The 19,791-nt window shown below is 45.8% G+C and overlaps 1 protein-coding gene across 5 annotated transcripts in view; it reads right to left on the bottom strand.

The window, feature by feature from the left end:
• The window catches only part of SLC7A9 (solute carrier family 7 member 9), a 971,101-nt gene that overhangs the window by 740,334 nt on the left and 210,976 nt on the right, over window positions 1-19,791 (bottom strand). The window contains exon 1 of one of the 5 annotated variants that reach the window (XM_069216556.1): window positions 11,338-11,452. The exons of 3 other annotated variants lie outside the window; for them this stretch is intronic. The gene's annotated coding sequence lies outside the window, so the exon portion shown is untranslated. Of the gene's footprint in view, window positions 1-11,251; window positions 11,297-11,337; window positions 11,453-19,791 lie in introns of those variants that run through there. One more of the 5 variants, XM_069216552.1, reaches the window with a different exon arrangement.

Genomic DNA, 19,791 nt, shown 5'->3' with positions numbered 1-19,791 from the left:
GAATTTTAACCGTTTTTGTTTGAACTATGAAATCTAAAAATACACACTTTTAAATGTCACTTCAACTAAGCAAACGCTCCTAATTTATTTCACTGGCCGGCACACAGGAGAGCTACTCACACAATAGCAGGAAAGCTACTCGTTGGAGAAGACTGCTCTAATTTGTGTTAAAAAAAATCGAAACCATCATTAGATTACATTTTTGCTCTTTGCCTTATTATTTTAGGGATCCCTTCAGAAATGATCAACTCTGCACGTGGAGTTAGTAGTGCAGTTGCTTCCTGTGCTGTGCCTGTGGTCTGTTTCTGTGCTCCACCTGTGTTTTGTGCGTTACCTGTATCGCACCTGTGGTGTCTGCTGTTCCTGTGGTCTTTAGAACCGATGCTTGCATCGCGCGTGTGTGTCTGCCTGTCTCTGTCGCGGAGGGCTTCACTGCGGCTGCTTGTGCTACTCCTGTTTGTGCATGCGAAGTGAGGGAAGCTTGCTGCCGCACAGGCTCTTCTCCCGGCCTTTTCAAAGTCCGAATGAAGTATCAGGCCCAGTGCACACCTACCTATCATTATCACTCAGGCTCGTAATCATAGAGAAGATACCTTTCAAAAGAGCAGTGAGTAAGGGGCAGATGTAGTAAACAAAAATTTTGCGACTTGCAAATTGCGAGTCTGACCGACTCGCAATTTGCAACTCGCAAAATGGGATGCAGAAAGGTGTCTCAGACACCTTCTGCAACTCGCTATGGGGTCGCAAAGACCCACCTCATCAATATTCATGAGGTGGGTCGCAGTTTGCGACCCCATAGCGAGTCCCTGCACTCACAGGGATGGTGGCCTGCTGTAGTCTGTGACTGCTTTGTCAATAAAGCATTTTTTTTTTTTTGCAGCCCGTTTTCCTTAAACGAAAACGAGTTGCAATGTGAAAAAACTTCCGAAACCATTTGGTTTCGTTTTTTTTCAGAGTAGGCAGTGTTCCACAGGACCACTGCCTGCTCTGAAAAAATATTATTTTCGGCATTCACAAAGGGGAAGGGGTCCCATGGGGACCCTTCCCTTTTGCGAATGTGTTACCACAAGTGTGACACTGGTGGTAACTGCGAGTTGGTTTGGTCACAAAGCAACTCAGCATGGCGATGCGGTCGCAAATAGGAAGGGAACACCCCTTCCTATTTGCGAATCGCATCCTCATCGGTACCGACTCGCAATTTGGGGATGAGCATCACGTTCGGCCGTTTGCATGCCGCAAACTGCGTTTTTCGCAGTTTGCAACATGCAAAAGGCTTCCTACATCTGGCCCTAAGTTGGGTATTTTTGGGAATTGGGTAACTGGCTCGATCTCCGCTTCCCCAACCATATGCACACTAACAACGGCAACAAGAGGGTCGAAGCCTACATATCTTAGTGTTTCTAACTGAGAGTCTCTTCTGAAGCTTCATTCTGCGATGGCTCCCCCTCGAGATAGCCATAGCCACAAACAAAATATCGCTTTAGCACAACACAAATATTCTGGCTTCAGACTTGACAAAATCTCATAAGTGGTAGAAGCTTGGCAGGACAGAGCTTCACATGATGGAGATGACTGATGTGTAACTCGAGTTCATATGCCACTTCTATGTAATGTTTACGTTTCTCCCAGTTGTTATTTTGGGCCTTTCCCACAATGTGCATAGTGCACAACACAAGCTTGGTAATCAACAATGATTAGCGGATGCTGTTCTTGCACAACTTATTGGTGCTCAATGTATTGCCTTTGAAAAAAGCGAATTGGTGAACTATTACTAGTGCAATGGGGTGGTTCACAGTCATGGATATCAATTAGGGGTCGCCAGGCAGAGAGGCTGCTAAACCCTGGCGATGCCTCTGCTACTCGAGCTCTCAGGGGGTTGGTGCCCCTTGGCCTTCCTCCAACCCCTCAGCAGCAAGTAAGTGCTTGTAGAGGGGCTAAAAGTGGGACATTTGAGCAGTTCAGTATTTTGTTCAGTGTATAAAGGGTGTGCGCTGTCATTCCTACTACCCTGGCATTTGGTGATTTAATGTCATTGTCTACAGCATTACTGCTTATTTCACTTACTTTGGCAACCTGCTGTTTCAATTGCTAAATGAAAATATTCTATTGATCTTAAGTGAACTTTAAGTGATCTTAACTCAAAGCCAACGTGATGAGGAGGGTGGTATGTAGAGGAAACATTATGCCCCTGCCCTTGATCTACTGGCTTCTGACACATCTATAAGTAGATTTCTAGTCTGACTGATACGGGCTTCCTTATTCCCAGTTCAACATCTATTGCCAATTTCAAGCAAAAATGAATGTTATTGATTAGTACCTTGTCCACTCCTCAGAAGGCAAGTCCTTTTTTTTTGTGCTAGAATTTGAATGACATGACGAATTTGTGGAGTATTACATTTCTCAGTGTCTAATGACTGCAACTTCAGTACTTAACAGTACAATTACCAAGGATAAATTGTTTTTTTCTTTATGGTGTCAGAATTATACATATATCCACAGCATCATTGTGGCACAGCCAACACACGTTTCACCCTATCAGCCCACAACCCTGGGGCTTTCTCAAGGCTGCATAGCATAGTGTAACCTATGTAAGATTATGATAATACTTCAATATATAGTATAACTTAATCAGAGACCTGACATCTTCAAAAAATAATTATTTTCGCATCTATAAGTAGGTATATATAGCAACCCTACACACTTTATTATTGATGTGGCAGCTAACTTGGTAGACCACTAGATGGCACGAAAAGCTAGCTTGTTTTGTTCTTTCCCCAGAAGACAGAAAGAAATGTTTAGGTTGAATGTGCAAGCGCTCTGACCAGTTGTAGTATTGTGGGTTTTTGACCACACCAATCTCACACCTGTCACTTTCATTCATTCCTGGGCTTGTCTTTCAAAAATCACTTGATCTCATTGGTAAATGCTTTACATTTGTCCCACCTTGAGGCTGTTTTTGTCTTGCCTTGAAGACTGCCCCCATTACATGGATGTAGGAAAATGCCACTGTTGGCATTGTTGCCCCCCACTTTTTGCCTAGTGTTGATGCAAACTTTGTTTGAAAGTGTGCTGAGATCCTGCTAACCAGGCCCCAGCACCAGTGTTCTTTCCCTAAAAGTGTACCTTTGCTTCCACAATTGGCACAGCCCTGGCACACATTTAAGTCCCTCGTAAAAGGTACCAATGTTACCAAGGGCCCCTAGGGCTGCAGCATGTATTATGCCACTGTGGGGGACCCCTCACGCAACCCCTGCACACTGCTTTGCAGCTTGTGTGTCCTGGTGGAAAGAAAAAGGCAAGGTCGACATGGCACACCTCTCAGGGTGCCATGCCCCCAAAATCACTGCCTGTGGCATAGGTAAGTCACCCCTCTAGCAGGCCTTACACCCCTAAGGCAGGGTGCACTATAACACAGGTGAGGGCATAGCTGCATGAGCAATATGCCCCTACAGTGTCTAAGTCAATTCTTAGACATTGTAAGTGCAGTGTAGCCATATTGAGGATTTGGTCTGGGAGTTTGTCATTACGAACTCCACAGCACCATAATGGCTACACTGAATACTGGGACGTTTGGTATCAACTTCTCAGCCAAATAACCCCACACTGATTCCAGTGTGTGATTTATTGAAAAATGCACACAGAGGGCATCTTAGAGATGCCCCTTGTATGTTAGCCAACCTGGTAGTGTAGGACTGTCCGGTCTGTGACAGTCTGCCACTTCCAGACAAGTTTCTGAACACATGGGGTGAGTGCCTTTGTGTACTCTGTGGTCAGAAACAAAGCCTGCCCTTGGTGGAGGTTCACACCTCCCCCTGCAGGGTCTGTAACACCTGGCAGTGAGCCTCAAAGGCTCAAGCCTAGAGTTACAGTGCCCCAGGGCACTCCAGCTAGGCGAGATTCCCGCCCCCCGGACAAAGCCCCACTTTTGGCGGCAAGTCCGGCGGGAAACTTAGGGAAAACAGGGAGGAATGAGCACCTTAGCTAGGACCACCCCTAAGGTGTCCAGAGCTGAGGTGAGCCCCTCCCTGCAGAATCCTCCATCTTGGTTTGGAGGATCAGGGCCAATAGGAGTAAGGATGTGGCCCCCTCCCCAAAGGGAGTGGACACAAGGAGGGTGTAGCCACCCTCAGGGACAGTAGCCACTAACTACTGCCCTCTAACCCCTAAAAACGCCCCTAAATTTAGTACTTAAGGGCTCCCTGAACCAAGCTAGGCAGATTCCTGACAACCTCAAGAAAGAAGAAGGACTGATGAGCTGAAAACCCTGCAGAGAAGAAAAGGAGACAACTGACTCATCCCCAGCCCTACCGGCCCGTCTCCTGCTTCAAAGACCCTGTACAAGAAAAGCGACGCGTTCTTCAGGACCAGTGACCCCTGAAAAGTCTCCAGGGGACTGCCTGCATCACAAGGAACCAAGAAACACCTGTGGACAGCAGACCTGTCCAACAAGAAGAAGCGGAAACTACTTCCAAGGGACTCCCACCTCACTCCAGAAACGTGAGTCCAAAACCACTCTGCAACCGACACCCACGGCCCGTGTCCAGGTGGCCCAACTATCCAGAGAGGATCCCCAGGCGATTCTGACCAAGTGCCCACCCTGGACTGGCCTCTCCACCCCTCCACGATGACGCCTGCAGAGGGAATCCCAAGGACCCCCTTGACCGCGACTGCCCCAGACTTAGATAAATGACGCACGGAGAAGCACTGCACCCGCAGTCCCCAAACTCAAGAGAAACCGGTCACCAGTGCAGCAGTGACCAGCAGGCAGCCCTCCTCCCTATCCTGTCGGTGGCTTGCCCAAGGAGCCCCCCTGTGCCTTGCCTGCAGCGCCTAAGTGACCCCGGGGTCCCCCCATAGATTTCCATTGGGAACCCGACACCTTGTTTGCACGCTGCACCTGGCCGCCATGTGCCACTGAGGGTGCATGTTTGGTGCCTACTTAGGGCCCCCCAGTGCTCCTCTAAACCCCCCTGGTCTGCCCTCTGACAACGCAGGTGCGAAACCGGGGTACCCCCTGTCTCCGCAGGGGCCCACATTATTTTGGCTCCTGTTTGACCTCTGCACCTAAACAATCCTGTGTTGCTGGTGCTGGGTGTTTGGGTTATCTTGAACCGCCAATGGTGGGCTACCTAGGCCACGGAGACTGAATCTGTAAGTTACTTACTTACCTCCAAAACTGCACTGTACTTTCTTCCCCTAGGATCTGTTGAAAATTGCAGTGTCCACTTTTAAAATAGCTGTTTCCCATTTTAAGAAAAACTGTGTACATTGTTGATTCCATTCAAAGTCCTGATTATACCTATGGAAAGTACCTTTCATTTAATGTACTTACCTGCAAATTGAATCTTGTGGTTCTAGAAATAAATTAAGAAAACATATTTTTCTATATAAAATCCTATTGGTCTGGAGTTGTCACTGAGTGTGTGTTTCTTCTATTGCTTGTGTGTGTACAACAAATGCTTAACACTACCCTCTGATAAGCCTAACTGCTCGGCCACACTACCACAAATAGAGCATTAGTATTATCTATTATTGTCTCTGTCAAGCCTCTGGGGAACCCCTGGACTCTGTGCACACTATATCTTACAGTATGTACAGAGCCAGCTTCCTACAAAGGATTATTGCACAATTGCCAATATATGTCAGTGTGGATGAACTATTTTTTTTTCTTTTGTCCCTCCCCTTTGTGCTGCATGGTGGCCATGACGCTCACAGAGGGAACAGGCACAACAGCGTGAACTCGATCGGTGGTAGTGGAGTGCTGGTCACATTGTTCACAGTTACCTAATCAGAGTAATTGCTTGTGGCTCACCCCTTAAAATACTTGGAATAGGTAAATGCTTTACGTAAAAAGAAATCCTCAAAGTGAAGGCAGCTCTCCCAGCACAGCGGGAGAGCCGATACTACAATATACACTGCACTCGAAAAACTCGCCCCATAATGCTTAGCGGAGCATTACTTTTACAAAACATTTTTGCTCATAATGCAGCCTTTGTTGGTCCTAGGACAATGTGGCTACCATCAAAACGTTCACAATAACGTGCTCTTTCTGTCTACGTCATCTCTGGGTCCTCACACTAGGTTAGTGGGGACCCCAAAATAATAACCCCTTCCACCAGTGTCTTTTTAAGTGCTCTTATGGTTAGAACTTTAGTTTTGCAGCTGGGAATAGCTTATGTTTTAAGGGCCTTGGTTGTAATATCATTGTTATAGACCTGATACCCCTGAAAAAGTGTAATGCACTATGCCCTCTAGGGGCTAAATATATGGTTACACTGTTATATTTATTACCATCTTCTTTTTGTGTGGTTATGCCTCCTAGGGACTAACTATATAGTTCCATGACTATGTTTCTTACAAATGCTATTTTCATTGTGGTGTCCTCTAGGGGCTGTTCTGAGCATTGCGCTCAACATACTATAATATTTGCGGCACGAAAACTCGCCACATAATCCTTTGTAGGGCATTACTTTTACAAAACATTTTTGCTCATATCTCAGCCTGTGGTAGTCCTTGGACAATGGGGCCACCTTCAAAACACCTTTTTCGTCTACATCATCTCTGGGTCCCCACACTAGGTTAGTGGGGACGACAAAATAATAACCCCTCCCACCATTCAGTGTCTTTAGTTTTCTCATGGCTAGAACTTTTGTTTTACAGCTGGGAGAAGTTTTGTTTTAAAGGTCTTGTTTGTAATATCATTGCAGTAGACCTGCTAGCCCTAAAAACACCCTCTAGGGGTTAAGTATATGGTTACACTGCATTACTTTCTCCTGTTTTTTTTCCGTGGGATTATGCCCTCTAGGGTCCAACAGTATGGTTACATGACCATGTTTCTTACAAATTATATTTTTGTTATTGTGCCCTCTAGGGTCTGTTTTGAGCATTACAGTCTAATGCCAAAACTTTATTCCGGGTAAAGGTTTACATAATAATTGTATATGTTTAATAATCTCTCCTTATTACAATTATGACCATGATTCAGGTCAACTTAACATCCTTATTACACTATGAACAATCTTGATCTGTTTGGGTGACCCTCTAGTTTATTTCTCCTCTGTGGCTGTCTTGTGTCTTTTTGGGGAATTGTATTAGCCAGCCAGCAACTCTGATGATGAGGTGGTGAAAGTGGTATTCCAATGGAATTAGCAAGACAGATTTAAATTAGGGTACTTAATGGCAACATTTTAATTTTTTGCTTCAGATAGAGGAAGAAGGTAAATGGAAGTTCTTTAGTTATATGCAGGGCCACAGGAATTATATGGCAGGAGAGCACAACATTATGAGGCAGGGTTGATCAATTTATGCAGCAAGACAAGTCCAGTTTTGAATTTACAATGCCAATAGCTCTAACTCAACCAAATGCTAGACCTATTGCATTGCAAATGCTTGTTTATAACTTTAACCAAGAGTCTACAGGGGCCTTGCATGTTTTGACCCAGGTCTTACAAAAACCTCTCTTCCATATGAATCTCCTGGATGCGTTATCCCGGGCCGGCCATGGTTTGCCTTGCTCTTAGCTAGTTCCTTCACTTGTGTAGATATTCTGTATGTAATGACTATCATACTCACGTCTGTTCCTCTGAGGCACTCCGTTACAGGACACTTAGTCCCACATTTACGAAAAACTAAGCACAACTGCGCTTGCGCAGTTGCGCGTCAAAAAAATTCCCTGAAGCTAATGCCATTCCCTAGCACCATATTTTAAAAAAGCTGCACGACGGCGCCAAGGACTGGCTAGTGTCTGAACAAAAGACACTAGCCGGTGTAGAATGTGTTAGGGGAAAAAAGGCTCTAGTGGGCTAAAAATGACCCTAGACTGATTAGCGGCAAAAAAATCTGCAGCTAGTCAGTCTAGCGTCATTTTTGGACGCACAAGCAGTGAAAAAATGACTCCTAAGTATAGACAGGAGTCATTATCACAACCCCAATGCCCACCACAGGGGACCAGTTTCCCCAGGACAACCCCAACAGACCCAGTGCCAGCCAGGGGGCCCCATGTAAGGAGCCCTGAGTGGCACACAACACATAATACACATACACTTACCTGGGATGGGCTCCCTCCTCCAGTAGTGTCCCTGTGGTGTGGGTGTGGTTGGCATCTATGCACCCATTCCATGGCGTTTCCCCATGGAAATGGGCCTACCAGCACTTTAATGCCTGGTCTGACCAGGCATTAAATTTTGATGCTAATCAGCCTTAGCATCATTCATTAGGTCCGCCTCCTAGGTGCTTGTTGTTTTAGCGTCAGGAGGTAAATATGGTGCTGGAGCCAGCATAATTTTTAGGAAGGGAACGCCTACCCTGCATATCATCGTTGCTATTCGACACAAGGTGGGTTGGCACTTCCTAAAAATGGTGCTAACTCAGATATTTTGAAGCAAGATGGGTCTAGTGTCAAAATATAAATATGGAGTTTAGTTAGCGTTGCTTTAGCATAAAAAAATTATGCTATGGCAGCACTAACTTTCCATAAATATGGGCCTTAGTTAATAGAAGTAATGTTGTCAGTAACTGTAATTCTGTACAGCACTATGTTCAACTATAGGTTGCACTATAAAAAGCTCTTTAATGCATAGAAAATACATAAGTCAGTATTTGGCCTTGTGCATTACACATGACAGTGTCAATCTTAGGTTTGACTTTAAACCGAGGCTCTAGTATGAATTATTAACGCTCAAAATAGTGTAAATAGTTAATATAGGGGCTGCACTGTGAAACTGTACACTGCTGCAAAGACCTACCTATAGCACTTCAGCTTTAATATCAGTGCAATGCGTAGTATTTTTGAGAGCTTGCTCACGATTTTTGCAGACTGTGTAAAAGAGTGGTCAAACAACATGTATGCAAAGCTGTTAGTGAGGATATTAGCTTAAGTAATGACCTATAAACAACCATATGTGCATGTTTTGAACCTATCTTTACTCAAAAGAAAACACTCTCTGGTATATAATGCAACGTTAGGCAGCACTGGACTGGGAACCCAACGCAGCCCTTGCAATGTTGTCAGACCAGCCCCATCACGGAGGCTGGAAACAAGAGTGAATGGATTATGCCAGATTGTTGCTGTTACTGGGTGCCGATATTGCAGCACCGTTGCAAAACAAACCCCCAGTAACAAAACCAGCTCCCACCCTTCCAGCCTCCGCGGGAAAGACACATCCCCAGTACGGCCAATCCAGCCCTGATGTTAGGTATAACTCGACAAATGACAGTGCTAAAGTCAAGATTATAGGTAACAATCACTGTAGCCAAACAGCCTGGTGATTAAGCATTTTCTTTTTCTTCCAAAACAACCTTCTTCCCTATTGATCCTCCTTATATGCATTTGTATTGTGCTGCATATTTTGGGCTGTTTCATGATGGCCTTCTATTGCACAGCAAAGAACCAAGCACTTGTTTTATGCACCTGCAGAGCATAAAGTGAATCCATTTAACTCAAGTTAACCCAGAATGGTGCATAAGTTTCAGATAGTACAACAAGGATACTGGGGACAATGTTTGCTGCTTTTAGTTTTTCAACACTAACTCTGAGAAATATTGGGTTAAGTCAGTGCTTGAAAGTAGGGGGATTAGATTGCACCAGATCCCGATTCTGGCAGCTACTTCTGGGCTGGATTTGCGATCCAGCCGACCCAAGGAATATGCTGAACTTGTCGTGTGTCATTTTCTGACAACAGGAATCAGCACAGTAGCACCTTCCCCATACGTTGTCTACATTCCGTTTGGTGCAGCAACCTGTAGTCAACGATTTTCACTTCCAGTCTGGCACAGACAACGGCCTGATTGAAAGGACCATTCGCCCTTCTTTTGCTCATCCTGGCTTGTAGGTGAACATCTTGATGGCAATGTAATGGAAGGAAAAAAGGCACATAGCTTATCACTTAATGTATACTTTATAGAAACTAAGACTTCGAGGCAGATTTTTGACTTTGTTCAACCGCCCTGTGTAAGAGATGTGCGTGCACTGTAAGAATGCTAGATTTTTCTGTGTTTAGGAATAATTGCCCTAAAAATGATTTAAATGGCACACACTATTTTATTTTTTTATGTAGTTCTTTTATAGCACTACAAATCTCAGTGTAGGATATCAGAGCAATCTACATCATACACAGGGACACAACAAGTCATGCAAGTGTGTAAATCAATGTACAGGAAAGCTGCAGGAATCACATATCATCCATACTTGTAGACATTATCTGTTAAAGAGTGAATGGTCGAGAGAAACACAAAGTCAAGAAATAAAACATAATGCAGTGATTGGGGTTGTCTGTACTAACAAGGCTTTATCAATTCCCAGTGGAGCACTTCTTTGTATTATTAGAATAGCAACAGATTGAGGAACAATAACAACAAGGCTGTAAATCCATGGCTTACAGTTTGATTGCAGCTGCTTTATACCAGTAAATAGATCACTGTGCTATATTAGAAGGACTGCAGTTTATTACTTGGAAGTAACAAAATGGTCTCTGTGTCAAAAGCAGTAGCCAATTTACTTAGTTAAATAAAAATACAAATGTGTGATCTGCATGTTACATGATGTGCTTTGCAGCAGGCAGATTAACCCTGTATGCTGCTTTGAGTCAAAACTGACTGCACTAAACACAGAACTCTCCTAGAACTACATTAATCACCAGAGTTATCTTATAAAATTCCCTCGAAATTCCTGGGCACAAATATCTCTGCAGCAGGTGTCTTAACCCTCTACGATATTTTAAAATGCAGCATCTTTGAGACTAATTAAGTAAGATAAAACAGATTTGCTATCACGTTTGGCCTCGTTGACAATTTCTTTGCAGCAGATTTTTTTTTAAATAATTGTATTAGCTGACTGACTGATTTTCAAGCACTGCCCTCCCGACTCCACCCCGTTTCCTCTGCCACTCTGACCAAATTATGGGTTTCTGGAGTACATCGTTTCCTGTTCCAGCGCTCGGTTAAATGAATTAACTCTACTCCCAACAGCGGCATAAAACAGCCACTAGGCCCTGTGCTGCACCAGAAAAGCCCATCATGATACGGCCCCAGGTGTGCAAGATAGAGACACACTGGTGTATTCACGAAAAGAACCAGGATAGTCGCTACGCCGTTTCTGTTTACCAGTCAGTAATCGAGAACAATATGTGCCATTGTGCCAACCACAAAACCCTCTACTCAAAACAGAAAACTGCGCTTGAGAATCTGCACTTTTCGAGATAAAAATCGAAATATCCTGTGAGTGCAAAAGTCAAGAAATAGAATCTGTACTCACACAGAGTAGAGCTGTTCCCAAACGAAGTGCTGAGGAGTCTGAGGAAATACTGGGAATTAATTTGACAACATAATTGACCCACGTACCCTGCCATTTACGACATGGAGGAGAAACCAAGGATGATTAACGTTTAGCCTGCTGACGCTCAAGTTTCGGGCTTGAGTTTATCTGGAATGGCGACAAACAGAAAGCACGAGGTTCTGACCAAAAGGGGGCGCTTGCTCTGCATGTCAGAAACATGGCTTTATAAAGAGGCACTAGTGGTGTTTTCTGTATGTTGAAAAGGCGTTTACTAGTTAGTAATTAATGCTCAGCAGAGGTAGGCCAGGGGTTGAAATAGTGCAGGGCACACACGCGGACGCTCACGCTATGCCGTTTATGTCTTCTCCTGCCCACCCCTACCTTTGTTGTGAGTTGATGAAGCCAGGTGTACGTCGTTTCATATACCCGTAACCAAACGTACAACCACTGTCAGGAGGAGGCAGTGGCATTGCAGGGTGCAAGAGAGTGTGGGGCACACAGTTCAAGGGGGAATGAATCTCAGAATGAAAGGGGGACAGAGGCGTAACAAAGGCCCCCGCAGTAGCGCGATGCTGAGGATTATGGGGGCCCCAGGGAGCCCGTCAGCGCAATACTATGGCCTGAGAGCGCCTGACTAAGGGGTGCCTTTCATGTACATTGAAGGGGTCGGGGTGGTGTTGGGGGAGACTTTAGTTTCCTTAAGCCAATGAAGTGGGAATGAGAAGAAGGAACCCGTACAAAACAACTGCCTTCCATCGTTCATGGCAGTACTCCCAGCTCCTACTCACTGCCTTACCCAAGCAAGAAATTGGCGGGATGAAGAAATCCTGGGTCGTTTAGGTCTTGAAATTGGGGTAGGTAAAGTTCTGCATTTATGCTGTAACAGTAAAACCAACATTTCCAAAATTTGCGGGGAAGAACGGGATTAGATTAAAAACTCACGACTAATTTGGGATTGTTGGACGCTGGCCTACTATACTATGTAGTGTTCAAAACCAGGCACACAATGCAGGGGGTCCAGGCAACCACACGTTGGGTCTCAGAGGTAAAAATTAGACCACCTAATGCTCCAATTTTTATGGTAGCTGATGGAGCAGTTAGGCTAATCCAGGAGATGTGCTACGTATTTACTGTACTCACAAATCCAACCAGGCAGCACGCACACTCAATGAATAACTCGAGACCAGATTTTATAAAAATACTTCAGACTTTTATATACATTTTAAGACCAAGATCTTTGGAATACGTCAATTACTTTTCGAGTTATGTCTTTTCAAAGTTTTGGTGAAGTTAGTCTTTCTGTGCAAAATTACGCACCGTTAGAACCAATGCACAGACACCTTTGAAAATGCATTTAAAATTGTACAGCTGAGTTACCAGTTTCTGCTTTTGCAGGTCGCAGAAGTCGGTGGGCACCTTGTGCCAGCTGGAGAGCCTCGGTCAGCTCCCGGTTCCGGTGGGAGTAGCGTTGGAAACAGGGTCTCCTGGAGGGGCCACTTAGAAAAGGAGCAGGTTTCAGATTTAAAGATGGTGCCTTGGGGTCCCCTTGGGCTGTTGAGGTTGCAAAATGTTGGGGACCCAAGTCACACAGCAGACCCCAAGATGCAAGGCTCAGGGCAGCCAGGTGCAGGGCATTTTGGAGGTCTTGGATGCTGTGCGCAAAGGGACCCTTTGGAGCTGGAGGTAAGGCTTCTTCTTGAGGCCTTGCAGGATGTTGCGGGCTCTCTGGCGGGAGGTCCGGGATGTCACTGAAGTCCCTCGACTAGGACTTCATCCTGGTCCAGTTGCAACTCTGGGTGAGCTTTTTTGGGGGTCGTCCGATGTGCAGTGTCCAGTACTCGGCGCATTGGCACAACTCAGCCACGGGAGGGAGCTGTGCCACCAAAGTGGGAACACTTGAAGGTCCTGCCTGGGCTGTCATTGGTGTGTCGCCAGGTCCGGCTGCGACTTCCGGTTGCAGAGATATCGTCCGGTCAGTGAAGTGTCCCTCACCGGTTTGCAGGTTCCTTTGGTTTCTTGAGTGGTGTCTCCACGCAGGTGGGAGATCTCTGGCTATTTGCGAAGCCTGGAGGTCTTTGGGGTCTTTTGAGGACAGTCCAGTGGTCAGCTCCTCTGCAGCGGCGATTGTCGGGACTCTGGCGCAGCAAGCAGGGGTCGTGGAGCCTCTTCTGATGCAGCAGGTCCTCTATTCTCATCCGAGCGGGTTCTTTGGTGCTGTCTTCTCTTCTTCCAGATGAATCTAAAGTCTTGGTCTAGGGAAGCCCACTAAAGACTGAATTTAGAGGGTGTTTTAGGGTGAACCTGGTAGTGTCCAATGGTACACCTACCCTTGGGAGGCTACACCCACTACAGTGACCACTTCCTTTGGGAAGGGTCACTTCCCTAAACCTCAATGGCTATTTTCCTACCATCCAACATGGATGAAAATGAAATGGAGGGTACACTTTGCCTGCAAGCCCCTAGGGGTGGTGCATACTCAGTGAGGCCACTCCTCCTACCCTTTGTCTGGTTTCCTGCCTTTGCTCCCGCCAAAAGTAGGGGTTTGCAAGGGGGGAAGCCCTCTGCTGCTAGCATCAGGCCTGGAGGCTCGAGTTTCAGGGGCAGTAGACCTTTGAAGATCACATCTGTGAGGGAGAGGGTGTTAGCTCCTCCACCCAGGAAGGACATTGTTTTACAAACCAGAGAGTCATGGCTCTCCCCCAGGTTTGCATATTGGTTGTCTGGGAGTGGCATGATGGAAGGAACCAGTCAGCAACTATGCCAGTTAGGTTAGCTTTTGCAGGGGGCACCTCTAAGGTGACCCTTGGGTACATTTAGGGTTAAACCCAATACTGGCACCAGTTCTGATGTAATATTCTGAGTTGTTTGATACCAAACAACCCAGGGTGCAGAGTGGCCATCATGTAGCTGGGGAACTCATGTTTGACTTGTGTCCAGTACATGTACTTAAAATGGCTGATCTGCTCACTTACTATGTCCCAGGTTTGGCAAGGACACAGTGGGGGCATATTGCTAACCTCACAGGAGACGAAGGTTGCAACCGATTACAGCATATATGCAACTATAGCCTTGAACACCATGTGTAATAATGTAAAAGACTATATGCAATGACCCCAGGCTGTGCGTGCAGCAGTGTCCCCAAAATGCATATGCCTGAGGGATCCAAAGCAGAAAACCCATGCTGCATTGGCTGCAGACAATAATAAACATCGAATACCATAACAGCAAAGTGCATAATTGGCCACAGACATTACACGCATCCATGGCTCTTTGATAATTCTATACATCAATAATGTAATATGTATTAATGGTCCAAAGAAGTACTAGTAATGAACAGCGTGAGCAGTCCTGTGGCACCTAACTCCACTCCCACCCTCACGTGGACCCATCTGGATGTCCCCCTGTCAAGGATCATAGAGTAATCTGACAAGCAGCTCTGAGTGAGTTGGCCACAAATTACTTGGTCACATGATGTCTGGTCGGGTACCACACAGCAGAGTTAAGCTGTGAGCACAGGTGTCTGAAGTTCAATGGTGCATAGTGGACCATGGCTGGTTCAATCAGGTCCAAGCCTTTGGTTCTGTCCTACAAAATGCCGGAGTCGTTGTAGGAGGCTGGCCTGGCTTGTAGTGGGTACCAAGGGGTACTTACACTCTGTACCAGGTCCAGTTATCCCTTATCAGTGTAGAAGAGGTGTTTCTAGCAGCTTAGGCTGATAGAAGGTAGCTATAGCAGAGCAGCTTAGGCTGAACTAGGAGACATGCAAAGCTCCTACTATACCACTGGTGTCATATGCACAATATCATAAGAAAACACAATACACATATATACTAAAAATAAAGGTACTTTATTTTTATGACAATATGCCAAAAGTATCTCAGTGAGTACCCTCAGTATGAGGATGCCAAATATACACAAGATATATGTACACAATACCAAAGATATGCAGTAATAGCAAAAGGAAGTAATGCAAGCAGTGTAAAGTTACAATAGATTGCAATAGGAGCACATAGGTATAGTAGCAACACAAACCATATACTCCAAAAGTGGAATGCGAACCACAAATGGACCCCAAACCTATGTGAGCTTGTAGAGGGTCGCTGGGACTGTAAGAAAACAGTGAGGGTTAGAAAAATAGCCCACCCCAAGACCCTGTAAGGTAGGTGTAAAGTGCACCTACAACCCCCAGAGAGCACAGAAGTCGTGATAGGGGGATTCTGCAAGGGAAACCAACACCAGCAAAGCAACAACAGTGGATTTCCGGACCTGAGTACCTGTGAAACAAGGGGACCAGGTCCAAGAGTCGCGACAGTGTCGAGAGTGGGCAGATGCCCAGGAAATGCCAGCTGAGGGTGCAAAGGAGCTGCCACCGGATGGAAAAAGCTTGGTGTTTTGCAAGAACGAAGAGGACTAGGAACTTCCCCTTTGGAGGATGGATGTCCCACGTCGTGAAGAAGCTTGCTGAGGTGTTCCCACGCAGAAAGACCTCAAACAAGCCTTGATAGCTGCAACGGTCGCTGTTCGGGTTTTTGGATGCTGCTGTGGCCCAGGAGGGACCAGGATGTCGCCACTTGGATGAGGAGACAGAAGGGGGCGCCCAGCAAGTCAGGGAGCCCTCACAGAAGCAGGCAGCACCTGCAGAAGTACCGGAACAGGCACTTAGAAGAGGAGTGAACCGGAGTCCACCCGAAGTTAGAAAAGGGAGTCCCATAACGCCAGAGGACAACTCAGAAGGTTGTGCACTGCAGGTTACAGTGTTGGGGACCCAGGCTTGGCTGTGCACGAAGGAAATCCTGGAAGAGTGCACAGGAGCTGGAGCAGCTGCAAATCACGCGGTTCCCAGCAATGCAGTCTAGCGTGGGGAGGCAAGGACTTACCTCCACCAAACTTGGACTGAAGAGTCACTGGACTGTGGGAGTCACTTGGACAGAGTTGCTGAGTTCCAGGGACCACGCTCGTCGTGCTGAGAGGGGACCCAGAGGACCGATGATGCAGTCTTTTGTTGCCTGCGGTTGCAGGGGGAAGATTCCGTCGACCCACAGGAGATTTCTTCAGAGCTCCTGGTGCAAGAAGGAGGCAGGCTACCCCCAGAGCATGCACCACCAGGAAACAGGCAAGAAAGCCGGCACAATGAAGCGATACAAGGTTGCAGTAGTCGTCATTGCTACTTTGTTGCGGTTTTGCAGGTGTCCTGAGCAGTCAGCGGTCGATCCTTTGGCAGAAGGTGAAGAGGGAGATGCAGAGGAACTCTGGTGAGCTCTTGCATTCGGTATCTGAAGAATTCCCCAAAGCAGAGACCCTAAATAGCCAGAAAAGGGGGTTTGGCTACCTAGGAAGGAGGATAGGCTAGTAAGAAAGGTAAGAGCCTATCAGAAGGAGTCACTGACGTCACCTGCTGGCCCTGGCCACCCAGAGCAGTCCAGTGTGCCAGCACACCTCTGAATCCAAGATGGCAGAGGTCTGGGGCACGCTGGAGGAGCTCTGGGCACCAGGTGCAGGTCAGGGGAGTGGTCACTCCCCTTTCCTTTGTCTAGTTTCGCGCCAGAGCAGGGCTGGGGGGGTTCCTGGACCGGTGTAGACTGGCTTATGCAGAGATGGGCACCATCTGTGCCCATCAAAGCATTTCCAGAGGCTGGGGGAGGCTACTCCTCCCCAGCCCTGACACCTTTTTCCAAAGGGAGAGGGTGTAACACCCTCTCTCTGAGGAAGTTCTTTGTTCTGCCTTCCTGGGCCAGGCCTGGCTGGACCCCAGGAGGGCAGAAACCTGTCTGAGGGGTTGGCAGCAGCAGCGAAACCCCGGGAAAGGCAGTTTGGCATTACCCGGGTTCTGTGCTAGAGACCCCGGGGATCATGGAATTGTCTCCCCAATGCCAGAATGGCATTGGGGTGACAATTCCATGATCTTAGACATGTTACATGGCCATGTTCGGAGTTACCATTGTGATGCTATACATAGGTAGTGACCTATGTATAGTGCACGCCTGAAATGGTGTCCCCGTACTCACAAAGTCCGGGGAATTTGCCCTGAACAATGTGGGGGCACCTTGGCTAGTGCCAGGGTGCCCACACACTAAGTAACTTTGCACCCAACCTTCACCAGGTGAAGGTTAGACATATAGGTGACTTATAAGTTACTTAAGTGCAGTGGTAAATGGCTGTGAAATAACGTGGACGTTATTTCACTCAGGCTGCACTGGCAGGCCTGTGTAAGAATTGTCAGATCTCCCTATGGGTGGCAAAAGAAATGCTGCAGCCCATAGGGATCTCCTGGAACCCCAATACCCTGGGTACCTTAGTACCATATACTAGGGAATTATAAGGGTGTTCCAGTATGCCAATGTGAATTGGTGAAATTGGTCACTAGTCTGTTAGTGACAATTTGGAAAGCAGAGAGAGCATAACCACTGAGGTTCTGGTTAGCAGAGCCTCAGTGAGACAGTTAGTCATCACAGAGGGAACACATACAGGGCACACTTATGAGCACTGGGGCCCTGCCTGGCAGGGTCCCAGTGACACAGACTAAAACAACATATATACAGTGAAATATGGGGGTAACATGCCAGGCAAGATGGTACTTTCCTACAGTCGTACTCGGCTTGCACGTCGTTCTGTCTGAGGACATACAGCTGCATGAAGTTGCCTGCTAGAAGCTGTGCTGAAGAGGCATAGAACCATCCATAGTGCCTGGGAGAGGTGGTTAGCCTGGCTGAGATCCATTCAGGATCTTATGAACAAATTCATACATAGTCTAAAAACTTAAAGGTGAGAAGGGAGCAACAGCAGATCTGCTGTAGTTTCAACGCCATAAGATACAGCAGGTCTACTTTTGTTTAAATGCATATGCTGTCTGCCCAGAGATGTTGAAGAGAGAAGCAGCAAGCCAATTCACCCAAAAAAAAGAATTCCAGGGGATTTACATTAACAGTAATATACACATAAACAAAACACTAGACTATTGTACATGTTAATTACTGTACTACACTTTCATGTAATAAAAAAAGCATTGAGCGGGCCACCAGCTCATCCCATATCCTGTTGTGTTTTACAAGTTCCACCATGGGTTTATTATTTCAGTTACAAAATCATTATTACAAAACGGCTGCCAAATTCAGTGCTCAATTTGGGCCGGTGGGGCCCACAGGCACTCTTTTTTGGGGATAGCACTTATTTTGTTTCATCACAAATTTGCTGAGAGCAAGAGAGAGAAAATAAAAACCAAAGCGGAAAGTAGGAGGAACAGAAAGCACAAAAAAAAGCCATCACAAATGGAGAAAGCAGGTACCAGCAGACACTGGGGCAAAGAGTTTCTGATATTGGTTAAAGCTGCATGAGGTGCATTGACAACTACACAGCCTTGGTATTCAGTGTGCCAACATTTGTAGTACCAACTGTGGGCTTTTAAGCTGAGCTTTGGGCCCCAGAACTTATTCATTTATAGATTAATCACTGGCTACATCTATTTAAAGCTCTAACAACAGTGTTCTGAATCAAGAAAAACAGCAAACCAACTGAAGGTTACCACTGTTTGACACCATACGTAGGCTGTGATAAAGAGTCCCGCTGGTCGAAAGGCATTAGCCCTTTTGACTTACATGTTTTGTGTTGTATAAAATGTGTGAACACAACTGCCAATAGTGCCACCTATTCTGCTTCTAATGTATGAAAGAACCTTTACATGAACCTTTGTTATAGTTAGGGAAACTTTATTTATTCTTTCTATAAAAAAACAAACTTGAACTACATAAACATTACAATTCTAAAGTTATAGTTATAATCTAAATTTATAATTTAGACACCACCTTTAAATTACTTTTACCTTATTTTTTATATACAAACCAAACTTAAACTACACAAAAATGTAAAATGCTAAACTCTTACTTATATATTTCATTTATCTTTTCTGCAATTCCTGCAAGTTATTATAACTCACACACTTCTGTACACAGTGTATTAAACTCAGTAGCTACACTACATTAACTACAACTGGTGCCGTCTCCATGCACAGTTTATACCTTTTATATCACTAAAACAATACAAAATAATAGCATATGAAACAACATTAATGACATTACAAATCATATCAATTATGAGAACACAGTGCAAAAAAAACCTACTACTTACAGTGCTTAATTTGTGCTTGTTGTTTCCTGTGCTGAGCACCGGCACTTACTTTTGAGGGTCGGTGCTTATTCTTCTGCCTCAAACATTTTCTGCGAGCAAAAGAAACATGTGGGAAAGACGGAGGAAGAGAAAAACGAAAAACCGACACAAAGGGGGAAAGCAGAAAGCTGCAAGAGTGGCTGAAGGGGCAGGGAGTGGCTGATAATGGATTGAAGAGCCCCGAGATGGCTTCAGGATTACGCTGCCTCAGTATTCTGTGTTCGCACATTTAATTGCAGCAGCCACATGTTTAAGAGGCGGTCTTTGGGCACCAGCACATTTTTATTTACAAATTAAGCACTGACTCCTTACCTACATCTAAGGCTCTAACCCAGAACGCAGCCAAAGTGTGCTGAAAC

The sequence above is a fragment of the Pleurodeles waltl genome, chromosome 12 (assembly GCF_031143425.1).
Source record: "Pleurodeles waltl isolate 20211129_DDA chromosome 12, aPleWal1.hap1.20221129, whole genome shotgun sequence".
Lineage (NCBI taxonomy): Eukaryota > Metazoa > Chordata > Amphibia > Caudata > Salamandridae > Pleurodeles > Pleurodeles waltl.
Note: the sequence above shows the minus strand (reverse complement) of the source record. Positions and strands in the feature narration are given on the sequence as shown.